Source organism: Corapipo altera, unplaced genomic scaffold, assembly GCF_003945725.1.
Source record: "Corapipo altera isolate COAL_440 unplaced genomic scaffold, ASM394572v1 112, whole genome shotgun sequence".
Lineage (NCBI taxonomy): Eukaryota > Metazoa > Chordata > Aves > Passeriformes > Pipridae > Corapipo > Corapipo altera.
The window spans coordinates 4,786,885-4,802,008 of record NW_020884899.1 but is presented as its reverse complement, the minus strand read 5'-3'; the positions used below and the strand labels follow the sequence as shown (position 1 = coordinate 4,802,008).

At 40.6% G+C, this 15,124-nt stretch overlaps 1 protein-coding gene across 5 annotated transcripts in view; it reads left to right on the top strand.

Annotated features, from left to right (window-relative positions):
- Window positions 1-15,124, top strand: part of TESK2 (testis associated actin remodelling kinase 2) — a 113,216-nt gene that overhangs the window by 44,505 nt on the left and 53,587 nt on the right. The window lies entirely within an intron of this gene.

Sequence of the window (15,124 nt, the reverse complement as noted above, 5' to 3'; positions counted from 1 at the left end):
TTGGGGCTTTTTGTTTGTTTGGGGCTTTTTGTTTGTTTGGGGCTTTTCTTATTTCTCTCTTTGGAAAAAATCTCTTTCTGTAATGCATTTTGTAGCAACTGGTTTTGTATGCAGACATTTCTTAATGTTGAATGAACTGATTTTTAAAGTTCTGTGTGTGACTGGAATTCATCTTTACAGCTTTTATTGGTGAAGCTGCTGTGATGTGATGTGTATGGTAAACCTGGGTCATCCCTAAGTGACTAGGAAATAGCAGACTTTGGTTTATTTGTGTGAATTTCAGATTTTAGGGGTATATGTGGGGAAAGTGGCTAAAAGTAAAGGTAAATTTCCAACATTCATAGTAATTAATCAGTTAAGAATATCTTATTTTAAGAGAGGGCTTGTTTGAGTCAGGTAGTGGCATACAGAGGTAAAGAGCTGTTTGAGAATTTGTGCTGATGGAGAGAAGTCCCTGATCTCCAGTTTATCTTTGGGTGCTTTCTTTAAAAACCTTGCCCTGCCGTTCCCCACTGCAGTGAGCTGAACCAGGCACCCGTGGTGTCTGTCTGCACTGGGTGGCATTGCTCTGGGAGCAGTGGTGGTGCTGGTCTGAGTATCTGGTGCCTGTTTTCTCAGAAACAACCCCAGTCCTCCTGCAGGGAGACAATGAGTGATAAAGCCTTTTCTTTCCCCTCAGTTTCGACCAGTCTCTCTCCAGTTTTGGCCCAGAGGGGTGAGATGCATTATGACCTTATCGTAGATGCAGTTCCAGGCTCATTTAAGCAGGTGTCTGTTCTGGTGCTTTATCAGCCTGACCACCTCTGTCATTAATCCTGCTCTGCTGATGATCAGATTTCGTGCAAGAACCTTGATGTGCTTCCAGGAGGGAGAACCTCGTGGTTTGACACAGTTACAGTTCAGTCTCATCTGCAGGCTCCCAGCTAAATGATTGAACCTGGGGAAAAATCCAGGCTAGTTCTAGACTTAACTGTGTAAGTAACTTTCCAAGTGCAATGAAGCCTTCCCTTCAAATCAACAAAGGTGTCTCAAAAAACCCCTCATGTCCCCAGAGCTTTTTCAATAATGTATTTGTCTATTGTTTTGTGAGTATCATACATTGGGTTCACTCAAGTGATTTAGCAAAGAATGCTTGGCCAGTTTTGAGGGTTTGGGATTTTTGTTTTGCTGTGTGACTGACAATTGTTTTCTGTGATTTCTTCCCCTCCATCCTTTTCTGTGGAAATTCCATTTAAAGTAGTCTGTTGCAGTGGGTAGAAGTTGCCTTCTCTTAGGTTGGGAATAGGAGCGTGTCACAGCTCAGATGTTCATGTTAATGGTCATATGGGCTGTGAATGATCTCTTAGCATTTCTGGTGCACCTTTATTCATCAACAAATTAAACTTTGTGGTTATTCAGCATAGAATGTGCAACTATCATTTCGATTTTTTTAGCCATCACTATAAAGCTTCACATTCATGTTCACCTGAATACAAGGTATTACAGCAACTAGTTTAGAAAAGCTGAATTTTGTCAAAATATTAGCAATCTAGTTTGGAGCAGTTAATGAAATACTTGTTTAATAATGGCTGGGCAAAGGTGGATATAAGATGCATAAGACACAAAGGAAAACAAATGCCTTCTAGATCCAAAATACTAAGCAGGTGAGTATGGGTGCCTCCGAAGAAATATTTTGAGATGAAAATCAGCCCTCCCATTTCAGAATATTTACTGACAGCACCGTGGCACTTGGTTTATGATCCCCTATAACTTGAGATCCTTTCTGGAGAACTTCTGGCTACATGGTTTTCCTGGTTTTGCACTTTTGCAGCAGATTTTACCTTTTTTTGGTGTTGCCCCCCTTCAAGCATTTCTTAATTTTTCCAGGGGTTCCTTCAGTCTTGATAATCTTAGCAGTTTACCTGTGATCCACGTGCTCCTCATTTGATTATGGTTTTACATGGCTACATCAGAGTATTTCCTTTTAGATCACATTTGTTTGGCTTGTTTATGAAGATATCTAGAGAGATGCATTGAAGCCATATGAAAAACAAGATATGATGAATCTTAGTGATGATCCAACATGGAAATCCTTGAGAAACAAAGGCTGGAAATCTGCCAGTGCTGTTTGGTGGTGTATGGGCTCTGTGCATAGTGAAACTGGCACTGCCAGGGTGCAAGTTCAAGTACAGATACAAAGAGAGGGCATCATACTTTTGGATGACTTAATGAGGTGGGTGGTGGCTGCTGAAGGGTCAGTATCCTCAGGGTGTTCCTGCTCTTTGTGCTTGTGAGTCAAATAGAAGACCGTGACTCTTCTGTTTGAATGCTCTGGAATGATGGTCCTCAGTGCATTAGTCAGTTGTTAGACTTTATTCGTGTGATCAAATTTATGTTCTCCCAAGTTTCAGAAGTGCTGCCTGATCATGGAAGGTGTGCCTGTCCAAATATGGACCTTGTACCCGAGGCTGGGATCCTGTTTCTCGTATTTATTTAATGTCTTCGAGGTGCTTTAAAGATAAGCAGCATCCAGCTGTCTAATGTGAAAGGAGAAACGGGGCTGATGTGGAGGTGTGCTTGGGAGTACTGTGAAGAACACACACACACACACACACACATACATATATATATATATATACATATAGTATTTTTATCAAGTACTTGTACCCAGGATAAAACCAGTAGCTCTGTTACTTCTAACGTGCAAAACATAAATGATCCTGGGTAGTGGTAGATTTATGGTACTGTGTCTCATGGGCACATTGTCATGCTGGTGGGCTGACTCTCTGGAACATCTTTGACTGTGGTAGATCTGAGAGATGTTACTGAGCTGGTTTTCCCAGGGAGACTCAGTGAGAGGTTTGGGGTTTTTTTCTACTTTATGACTTTTAGTGGTTGTAGTGGGTTGTGGTAGCATCAGATGCCTTACAGAAGTCTGTGTATATTGCTATTTTAAAACAAGTAGGCATTTTGCTTAATTAATCTTATCACTTAAATTTAAAATTAATGTAAAGCAAGGAAGGGATGTTACAAGAACTACTCCAGTCTCCTTAGCTAAGCCAGGCAAAAGCATTTGTGATCTGTTCTTGGCAGCTACTTTTGGCTTGTATGTTATACTTACATTATATAAGATTCTACAACCTTCTTTGGTGTCTCCAGGCCATAATTTATTATTTTTAAGTGATCCTTTTATAGCTAGAACCTCCCAGTTTGAGTTGTTTCTACAGCTGGTCCTTCCTATTTGCTTATTGACTCTACTAGCAACTCATTACTGACAGAGGGTTCTGTTTTCCTGTGGCATTTAGTCATAAGAGTAAAATGTCTGTGAATGTGTGGAAGGAAGGAAGGAAGGAGATATTTGAGTAGTTATATAAATGAGCTTACATAGAAGGCAATGCCAGTTCAGATTCAAGGGAGGGGATGACTGCAAAAAGGAGATGGAAAAGGTGCAGAAAAAAAGGCAATAGAATGTTAATTCAAAGTGAGGGAGCTGCTGCTTGTTTTTCAGCCCATGCTCAGCAAATCCCACTGGAGAAGGTGTTGGAAACCAGTGTCTCAGAATTTGCAGACAGCACTTTCCAGGACTGGAATCTTTATTAACTTGGGTTTTATCAGATAAACAGGCGCTGCAATATTTGAATTGTTGAAGCGTTTTAAGTCTAAGTGTGAATCTGTGCATTGTTCCTGGTCTTTGCAGAATGGCCAAGATTAGAATTGGAACAGAGCTGCTTCCTGCAGGACAGGGCCTCAGCACTCTCCCAGGGCTCTACAAGCAGGTTTTTACTTTCTTCTCTGTGTGTGTCTGTTTGCTTCATAAATGGGATATCAGTCTTCAAGACTGTCAAGCCAGTACTTTCCCTGCTGAATTCTTTTAAGGAGGAAAGGGTTAATTGTCAGTATAAATCAAGGAGATTCTGGGCATTTCAATTGGAGGCAAGCTTTTCTTAATCCTGTCATACCCTTTTGATTATTATTATTTCAAAACTCTCGGCATAAACTGACAACTGGAAGAAGTTCCTTTTTTTGTTAATACCAAACTAAGACATGAATTTGACTCTTAATACATCTCTGGCTTTTTCTTTCTAACAGTTTCATTGCTTTGTCACCAGACTTGAGGCCAACATTCCCTTCTTCAAGGTGACATTAATATCCCCATAAAATAACCTAATTAGGCAGAAAGCTTGTGTAGGGCAAGATAGGAAGGCTAATTGTGTGTAGGGGATTTTCTTTAAAGGAACTGTTGCATATGATATTTGGTATTGTTGGAACCATAGTTTGGTTAACACTGTGTGTATCACGTCCCCAGACTTATAATGCAGTAACAAGAGTTTTCCTCTTGTCATTAATACTGTATTGGAGATAATTGCACTTTTTTTTTTTTTCCTGGAAACTGGTTCTTCCCCAGTAGGCATAATTGCTTTCTGCAAATTTTGCTTACATTAAGCTTTGCCATGTTATTTTAGGCCTTCCTACCACACTGTACAGCTTTGTGTTTTATTTTGCTTTATAGATTTGTGGAGTTAAAAGCATAGGGTGGGAATAGGCTTCATGTCACTTTGCTCTTCAACCTTTTGTCCCAGGGCAAAAGGAACTTTTATCTGTCATTCTTTGTGGACAACTCCTTAACCTGTTTTTTAAAGCTGATAGTAGAGACTGCAATGGGAGATACCAACTCCCAGGTATCTCTGAAGAATCAGTTTTATTGAGCAAGAGAGGAGTGTTTGCATCATAACCACACTGGACTGAAAAGCCTCCAACAATAGATTAGGCTGCTCTCATGTCCTGTGAAAATGATGTGCATGGACATTCCCTTTACCTGCTTGAGCTGGAAGGGCAGAAGCTCTTTGCAAAGGGATGGTAAAAATCTACCAGGGAAGTGAGAAAGCATCTGGAAGATTTTCCTTCCATCATCTGTAAATGATTTCCTCGTATCTCCTCCATCTCCACAGTGGCAGAAGTCATCCTTGTAGGGTGGAAAAGGAGTAGGAAATGAGTAAGTGGGTCATCCTATATATTGGTTATGCAGATCTAATATTTCATCTTGTGGGCATGGGGAATATGCTTTGTGACTGACAAGTGACTCCCAGTTGACCAGGGCATGTCTTCCCTCACCCAGGTGTGGGGCACTGTTCCTCTCTCTCAGTGGGGCAGAGCCATTGGAGTTGTCCCTGCCCTCCTTGTGTGATATGATGCCTGTTAGAAAGACAGTAAGTCTTCTTGTCCATGTGTGCCTTTTGGACTCATTTTTAGGCTGAAAATCTTTCCCTTTTGACTAGTGGCTGAAACTCTTTCACCTTGCTCAAGATGACAGAAGTGAGATATTTGAGGCTTAGGGTCCCTTCTGTGAACTTAGTGTTAAAGCAAACTACTAATTGTTTGGGAATACAGTCACTGGGTATTATGTAAACTGGCCAAGAAGGACAGAATAATTCTGAAACTTCGTTTCGAGCTCTAGAGTTGTATCAGCGAGGTGGTTCTAATCTGACTTTCTACTCTGATTCTTGTCAGGAGTAGGAAGAAGCACCATTCTGGAACTGAGATGAGGCATAAATCCTGAGGGTGCTGGTCCTTTCTCAGTCAAAGTAGAAGTCTTGTGAGTTTGGTTTGTCTCATACTGGTGTGTTAAGTATCAGCCTTTTGGAGCCCTTCTGCCAACTGCTAAGATGATTTGTATGGTAACCACTTAACCAGACAGTTGTCTTCCTCTTGCTAATGATTTTTTTGGTACTGAGGTGCCAAGTTGCTGTCATCCTAGTCCTTGTCACTTAATTAGCAAATGCTTTTATAGGGCATGGGCTGTGGGGAGAAGTAGTAATAAATAGGCCTTACTCCAACAGATCATTAATATAGGAATTAAAAACCTCATCCATGTCGCTATTCTTCATGGATTGCACCATTGGGGCAAAATACTTCCTCCCCTCTTAGGCAATTCTGAATTTTAGTGATATCTGCAATCTGATTTGTAGGGCACTCTTACATTTAGCAGATTTGAGAATGCTTTGAAATACAAAGTGGAATGGAGTTTTCACATTTGTCTGAAACAAGTTCTGTTAGTTATTTATTTATTTTCTGGCTAGAAGTCTAAAGATATACATGTTATGATCACCCTAAAACACCAGCTGAGGAAACACTGAGATTGACTCAAAAGACATCACCAGGTAGCAGATTTAATGAAAGCCTTTTGTAGTGGTGTTGAAAAACTTTAGGAAATTTCTGTAACACTTCTTCCTGTAGTCCTACTTGGTCTCACTGCAAGTAAAGTCTAGAACTATACTGAGTGAAGCAAATAAAAAAACGGGTCAAAGTTCTTATACTATATTTCACTTTCTCTGGTTGGGTCAACCAGCTCCTCTGTTCAAGAAATATTTGGAAAGTATGGCAGAACTACTCTTGAAAGTGAGGTGTTTGTTTGTTTACTAAAAAGCCAGAACAAAAATCACTGAAACAAATCCGATGCTAAAAGAGTTTCCTTTTTTACTCAGTCAAAAAAAGGAACTTAGTTTAATGTAAAATTGTCTATTTTGAAATGTATTTATCACCTGTTTGGAAACTTGGCCTCTCCTGAGCCTCGCTGAACAACTGATATGTTTTGAATGTCTGAGATAAGTCTTTGTTGCCCTCACAAGTAGAGAGAATGCTCACAAATTCTGTCAACAGTCAGAAAGAGACTCTGATACTGTAACAAGTGGGACCTTGCAATAGGAGATAACCCCCTGGTTGGATTTTGTGTTTAGTACAGTGACTGCTGTAGTTCAGAGTCCTTTGGGCCTTTGATTTTGTTCAGGAGGAAAAGTTGTGCCAATCTGAGTATCATTGTGCAGTTTCCCAGGGGCAAAGCAGGTGGCAAGATTCCCTTGGCACTGAAATGTTTGTGTGCTTTTTGTCTTGTTTTCCATAATAATTTCTCAATCGCAGTTAAATGAGATCTGTTTAGTTTTCTGTTCTGGGTGGAGATGTGCTGGGTTGGCAGCTCTGGGATTTTCTGCGTTTTGCCAGCTGGCAAACATGCCCGTTTGTGTAAGCTCATTCATAGCTGATACTGAGAGACAGGTGCTGATTTACTGTTCTTCAAATAACTGGGCTGGCATAAGTCCAGTATTAACATGCCTAGAGAACAAGAGTGCATCACTTAAAATCGTTGTGAGACACCTCTGAGACATCCCTCTGAACACGTATTTACTGATGTTGGCAGCAGGGGAAAGTTAAATGTATTTCAGTGATGGATTTCACTGCCTGTGCCTGGGGAGTGTTGGGGTGTTAATACACACACATGCACAGATGTTGCTGTGTTACATGAAATCTAAAAATGAGAACTGCAAATTATTATCGATGGCACTAACAGAAAAGAGATGTTTAAAGTCTCAGATCCATAGGGAATGCTTCCTCATAACCCTTTAATAACCATTGGTAATGATTAGAGAAAGGAACTCTAGTTGTATGGTAGGGCTTCTGTTTGCTGCAGTTGTTGGGATTCTGTATGCAAGACACCAGAGCATCCTGTTCCCAGTAGGGTTTGGCTAAGGCCATGTCCAAATTATAGGGACCTCTTCTCCTGTCCATGTGCTTCCTGTGTCTGGGAGCCAGCACAGCTGTTGACCCTCCCTGTACTTGGCCTGGAAGTGCTCTGAGGTGGCCCCAGGGCCCTTTGTGCTGGGCAGAAGCCCTGCAAGGTGGGGGCCTTCTGTTTGATGGTCTTGTGGGATTAGGGGTTGAGGGGAGGAGAGAGCTGTGAAACATCCGCTGGAGTAATGGATCCCGAGACAGCCTTGCTTTGTTAACTAATCCACAGCTGACAGTGTGTCTAACACTGACTCACTGATGTCAGTTTGTAACTTCACACATGAGCTGCCTGCAATTAAGTCCTGCAAATCCAATTCTTGTGCTTCCTAACCTTTACAGGCAATGATGAGACATAAGAAATTGTGTGGTGTATTTAATTAGTTACTTGTGTAAGAAGGAGAACCTCATTCTCAAGAAGAGCAGTTTCATGAAGTCTTAAATAACAAGAAACTATTTAGAACTTTTGCTGAAAGTTATTAACTGTATCAGTTTATAAAAGCTGAAATATCTTCAAGTAAGCAAAATGTGGCTCCTTCATGCTCCTTGCTCTCTTCTTATTTGTGTTTGTGGTCAAATTTTAGTGCTGTAACTGTGATTATAGTAGCAATAATTGTATGCCAATGGGGTCTGTTCTGAAAGTGAGACAGACTTCCTTGCTCATGTACAGTAATATTTATTTCAAAGATTTATAAAGGATATGTAAAGAAATTATTTCTGCCTCAAACAGAACTTTCTGTCAAGGTTCCCATACGGATTTTGAAAAACAAAGCCAACAAATGTGTTTGATGAGTACCAATGATGACGTTATTGGTGTAGTGGAGGGACTCTGTGCTCAGTACCAAACTGTTTATATACTGTAAAAGACTGAAGGTGCAATTGTATGTCAGGAAAACTCAGTTCAAAGTGTTTTCTGCTTCAAAAGCATCTGCAGATTATGTAAATATCATTATCTTTCATACGGGGTAAACCCATAGTAACATAGGGTATATTTAACCGTAAGTATTAAAAATTAAATAGGAAAATAGGAACACAGATACAGTATCTGATTATATATTATCTCTGGATGTTACAACAGTCATTTGCAGATGTCAGTCTTCCAGTTTTGTGGCAGGTAGACAGGAATATCATCTCCATTTTATGGATACAGCCAGAGAGGAAATGAATGAAAGGAAGTACCATGCTCAAGGTTGCTCAGTGAACTGAGGAATAGCTAACATTGTAAATTAAGAATAAGCTCCCAGTTCTGTACTTCAAACTCAATATTTGTTTTTCTTTCCTGACTGTGATATTAGGCTCAGGTATAAATTACATAGTTGAGCTATTTACTGAGGTTGTGATAAAACAACACTTACCTGGTGTCCATGGTCCTTGTTCTTGATTGCAGGGGAAAATTTATAGGGGTACATTCTGCTGAACTTGTTACAAAATCAGTCAGCTTCCCCACCCTGGGTTGTGCCTGATTATCTCTCATCTCAAACTGTGGAACAATAGTCCTCTGATGAATTTGTGCTTTCTCTCAAAATAAGCCTGTAGTCTCTTTTTGCCTTTGTGGTTTGACTGAGATCAAGTTAATGGCAGAGATATGTGCACAGATTCCTATCAATAAATGGTTTGTTTAAAATAAATGGGTGCTCTATTTTGGGCTCTGCTTCTGCATTACACTGGGCAACGAAGAAAAACAAAATGCAAAAGAAAAATCGAGGGGTTTTTGTCACACAAGTGGATTTACAAACTATCAGTGGTACTGCTGTCTTGCTAATTGTAAATTCACTTTAGTTTGGTAAAAAATTGGAGGATTTGTTTGACTGTAGGTATGGAATATTCTGTAGTAATTGAACTTGTTACTTTCCTGAATTGGTGATGCTAGAAACTACTAAAGTTATCAAAACAGGACCTTTGTTTGATGACCAATGCCAAGCTTTTGTACTAAAGGGAAAACAGTAGTATCCAACTTCTTCTGTGTATTTCTCTCAACTCTTTTTAGTAGTGGAAATTAGTAGAGTCACAATTACTGTCAGGCTTTTAAAAGGTTTTGGGGTTTTTGTGCCTAATTTCTGTACATCTTCTGAACCTGTGCTAAAGCTCTTGTAACACATGCTGACTAGTTTTGTTTGGCAAACTTTTGTTACACTTGGCAGGCCTCTCTCTTGCTGCAAGAAGTCAGAGTATAGTGACATTCTGTATTACTACTCTGAGAACAGCTACAATCCCATCTGACTCCCTGGCATCGACACAGCAGCTTAGTATTATCTGGACCAATGTATTTCTTTAAGCTTCTATTTGTCAGTGCAAATTTTCCTAGGGACATGAGATTTTTGGACTCGATATAGGCGTCACTGCTGCAGAGATGTGTATCTGGCAGTGGGTACATCTTGATGTTTAGAAAAACATTTGAGATTCCAGACTTACAAACACTGTGATCTGAGCTGAAGAACAGGTTTGTCTTCTCAGCTGCAGGGAGCTTTCTTCAGTCAACCATAGAGCTTAGGTATTCTTTTAACATGTTCATCCTCGAGCCATGAATAGGTGTCCCTGTGATGACTTGGTGGCTTGACTGTGAGACTTGGATAAAATACAGGTTACCCTAATTTTTTCTTTAAGATTCCCTCTCCTGTCACAGCAAGAAAGTCTGTTTTTGAGAGAAGTCTTGTATCAGAGCCAAATGCTGGTCTGCTTCCCTGTGAAATACTGTTTCCCTGTCATTTAGCAGGGACTCTTACGATGAAGCCTTTTCTCTTTAACAGTGATTACTTCTATCATTTCATGTGCCTCAAGAGCTTTGTCAGCTCAGTCAACTGAAGTTATACTGTATAGCACAGTTAGTGCAAATGGCCTAGAAAGGTAACTAAGGGAATGTCTTCATCTCTTGTCATCACAAGAGAAAATACCTGCAAATCAAGTGAGGACAGAGGCTGTTACAGAAGGGAGGTTGATAGAAGGTGGCACAGATAAGTACAAGGCTCTTCAGCCTTTGCTGTACATGTCACTGGTGTGAAGGCTGCAGGCTGAATGTGGAGGAAATCCTTGAGCTGGTGAGTGTAAGGTTGGTGAGCCAGTGTAAGTAAAAATAGTACATGCAGCATTTTTGTGCATAGTACAGTGACCTCAGAAACGGGAAGCAAACTCAGGGAAGGTCACATATTTGGACTAGAGGGGACTGCTTTTAAAATGGTGCTTTGGACACATGGCAGCAAGGCAAAGGTGAAATGGCCAACGAAGACCAAGATGTGCAAAAGAGTGAAGAAAGAATTGTTGTGTGTGCTTGAGCAGCAACGTGATTTTATGGACTAGACTGTATGAGGAAATATCTGTAAATGTATTTAAGCAGTGAGGCTGGATGCCAGAAGAGGGGAAGGTAAGGGAAAAACTGGAAAGCAATTAAATGAGGTTTTGGAAGAAAACTGTGACAAAATACTTCCAGCTATATAATGATGATTTGGAAAATAATGAAAATGCAGTGGAAAACTAGGGGCAAAGCTGAAAGCTGTGTCGGCAGATTTATAATATCAGTATTAGGAAATGTTCTTCAGATGTTTATACTGAGGCCACCTGGAAAGGTACGATGAATACAGATCAAAAAGGCCTTGTGAAAGATGAAATCAGGCTAGATTTCAACTGTTGCTTAAACATACCTCCCCTTCAGTCCAGCCGAAAGTGGAAGTAGTGTAAATGTTTGGATTTTCAGAGAGCCCTGATAGATCTGTATGATGTAATAAATAATTATGTAAATTATATTTAATTTTTTTTAATAATAAAGAACTTTATAGCTAAGCAGCAAGCTGAAAATTAAACCTATCATTTTTTTGCAGGATAGTCCTCCTGTGAACTTGATACAGCATTTATATAGTGACTAGTTCTTTGGAATGTGAGCCCTGCTCAGTCACTGTTATGAGAGTTCTTTTAAATACATTACTACTTCTTTATCTGGATCCAAGACTTTCTCATTTGCTTGTAAAGGAAGGGATAAGGTCCAGGATCAGAATATGGAGTGAGCAGGCAGGCCATGCTGCTTAGCCATAGCCAGGTCAAAGTGCAAAGTACTTTGATCCTAGAAGAATCAGAGTGCAAAAGGACAGTTTATCTCCCTGTCAGCAATAAAACAGGGAGGCAATATCTGGTTACTGTGACCTTGGAGATGGAGAGACACACGCAGGTAAGCAGACTGAGAAGTCAGAAGCATGTGCAAAGCAGCTGTAGGATTGTCAGAATGTTTCTAAGCAGAGACACTATGATCCAGACGTTGCTGAAAGGTTACTTGGTCTGATATCCAAGGAGCCCTAATTAATAATAATGTCAACAGCTTTAAAAGCTTTGCAGCAATCTCCAAGTTGCATCAGTGAAAGGTTTGAATTGCATCAGTGAGTCCCTGTTTATGTTGAATATACAGGCATATGCCTGAGGCAAAGTGCCTTGTAAACAAATGTTAAATTGGATCAGCAGTATTGCCAAAATATTTACTAGTTTTCCTTCTGGAGCGGTCAGGTGGTTGAAACATCACTTCCATGCTTTCATGGCACAGAGGTGACCTGAAAGGAGATGGAGGATTAAAAAGAATTAGTTTGGCAGGGTTTTGGCAAGGGATGCCAGAATAGACACGTTTTTGTGTAGGGTGTCACTGACGGGTAGGGAGGCACAGAGGGCTGGGTAAGTGGCAGCGCCTTCTATGTCAGGGATTCAGAGTTTGACCAAGACCTGAAAGACAGAACCTGTCAGCTCCTTGTTGTCAGTCTGGTCTTCCCACAGAAATACTGTTTGCCAGCAGTGCTTCAGGGGAGAGAACACTGTTAGTCTTACCGTGATTCCAGGTGATTAGCATTGTGCTCCATGATATATAAATGGATATTTGATTTTATTCATAATATTGACTATTGTCCTGTGGAGAAAGATACCCTTTCACCTCCAGATCTGCTTCCTCCTCCTTGCTTAAGGGGTAGCTAGCTAGAGAGGAAGAGTCCTTTTTTCCCCCACCTCTGCTTTGATTTGATTAGGAATTTTGCTGTTCTGTCAGATTTGGCAGGAATACATTCTCCAGCATCAGAGCAGTATATGGAACTTCAAACAAAATTGCCAGTGTTGTTTTACAGTGGCCCTTTAAGTGAAACAAAGCATAGTGCAGTGTTGGCTGCTATTTGGAGAGCAGCTACATGGACAGAATATGCTGCTGTATGTGCTGGAAATCTGAGCTATTTCCAAGGATGGGGAAAACGGTTTTATAAAACAAACAAAAGAAACCCCCCCCCCCCCCCCGAGATGTCACCACAGAACCTCGTTCAGCCTGTCAGTAGAACAGCAGAATAACCTAAAAAGGAGGATGAAAAATTTTGTCTTTGCAAAGGCAGCTCAGTTTTCTGTGTATGTGGAGTCAGTACTGTGGGCAGTCAGACCTTTGAGCAGCACTTGCTGACCACTTCCTCTTGCATATCAGACCTGAAAATGCAGGGAGCATGTAGGACAGGGTGCCTCAAAAAGTTACCCACCTTCTTTTCTGAGGTTTCCTTAGCTTAAGAGGAGCAGTCAGAACAAGGAAAAAGATCCTATGATAGATTCTACTTTTACCTCAGAGTTGAGGCAAAAGAACTGGAAATTTTGGTATGGAACTGAGTGAATTATAGATTTGGCCAGGAAATTAAGAGGTAGCTGGCAGAGTTAATGAGAAGGCAAATACTGTTCAAGACCACACTCCATCAGAGTTCCTGCTCACCTTCTACCTCTGTTCATTCCCTTTTGGCAGACCTTGAAGCTTCTGTGTCAGTGGTAAGCTCATTTCTGAGTAAGTTCTGTTGAGAGCATCTCTCTGCCTGTAGGATTAAAGTTTCTACAAATCCTTTTCCATTCCCTCAAAACCCCAAATTACTCTACCACAACACCCAACATTCCTAACCCTCTTCCATTCCCTGAAAACCCCAAATTATTCTACCACAACACCCAAGATTTCTATCCCTTCTCTCAGGTGTTGATTGAGCTGCTTCTGTGTATAGATTCAAAGCATAGTCCTTTTTAAGTTTAGCATAGTCCTTTAAATTTACATCGTGGGAACAAATCTTCCTTTCTTAAGACTATGAAAGCTTTTTAAATTTTTTTTTCCCCCTCACCCAAGGTATTACTCCTAATAAAACTAATGTATAACTAAAATTTAGATGTCTGTATATATTGACATTGACCTGTCCAGCTTAGCTTGTTTATTCAAATTGGCTGGGTATGCAAAAGCTGCATAAAATTAAAAATTAATGAAATAGACACAATAGACACAAGAAACCTGGCAAGTAACAATAAACCTCATCCACTTAACATGCAATCATCCTGCTTAAAACCAATAAGCATGCCAAACAGGCAAGACAGGTTGTGTGCAGAAGGATTCTAGATTATCTTGTTATAATGCACTAAAGCTGTAGTTCAACCAGTTTTCTTTTAAAGCCAATATTACCACAGAAAGGAGGAGTCCCATGCTTATGAACTTGCTGTTGGTTTCTACTTTCAGTGCTGGTTTCTATATCCTCCACCCCCTTTCTCTGATCCTTCTTGCACTGGGATTACTGGGTGACTGTAGGTGAGGCATCTGAGGAGCTCATTTACATAGGTGGGGGGAAGCAGGAGGAAAAGCATCCGAGGGTTATTTTTCTACTCCCTCAGCCCCTCGATGTTGTTTTCCACACTCATCTGGGATGTTTCCAGTGCTACCCTATACTTCAAACTAGGACGGGAAGAGGCAACCTGAAAGCATTTAAGCAGGCAGACACCTGAAACATGACTCCCTCTCCTCCCAGTACATCCCTGTGCTGAATTCATGTGCTTTGTATGTAGATGAGAATGTTTGGCTGAAATATGCCCCTTGTTCTTGCAGATATGGTGTGCAAATAAAACTTGAAAAGGGGGGGTATCCCTTGCTGCCACAGACCTACCAGGGAGCCTAAAACCATACCCTACTTTTTTCTTGCACCTGCTTATCAGGAGTTCAGCTGTTCCTTCTGTAATTAACATAATTAATTAACAATTTAATTAATTAAATAAGCAGCAATTAACATATCACAGCTTACTGGAAAAGATGTGCAGAGTCTTCTGGAAAAAAAGCAGGCAGGCTGCTGTTGTTTAAAACATAGGTAGTTTGTGTGTGCCTACATCATAATGTAAATTTCAGTTTTAAATTAGGAAGCTGATGAGTCTCTTAAATTCTTGGAAGACAGACTTTTCTAAACTAATCTCCATAAACATGAATCAATTTGCTATGGGGGTAGTTCAGTATTTTGGGAACTGCGTGTTTTCTGTGTATGAGCTGCAGGTACCGATGTAGGGAGAAAAGGGTAACACAGTTTCCATGAATACTACCAGTATGTGTGTGGGAATGCCCAACTGCAGGGAGATTCAAAGGATTGGCAAACCTTACATTATGGTGACAGCTCCTTTCTAATAGTAGCACACATCTACATAACATTGGTCTGTTGACAGATGGGCTGGTTTGAGAGTATCAAGTTAAAAATGGCCACAGTCACAGCGGGGAAGGTGACTCTGAACTGGGTGCTGGTTCTCTGCAGTTCCTGGAGAAATCCTCTTTTTTGTGCCAACACTCTGCAGCCAATACTGACACCCT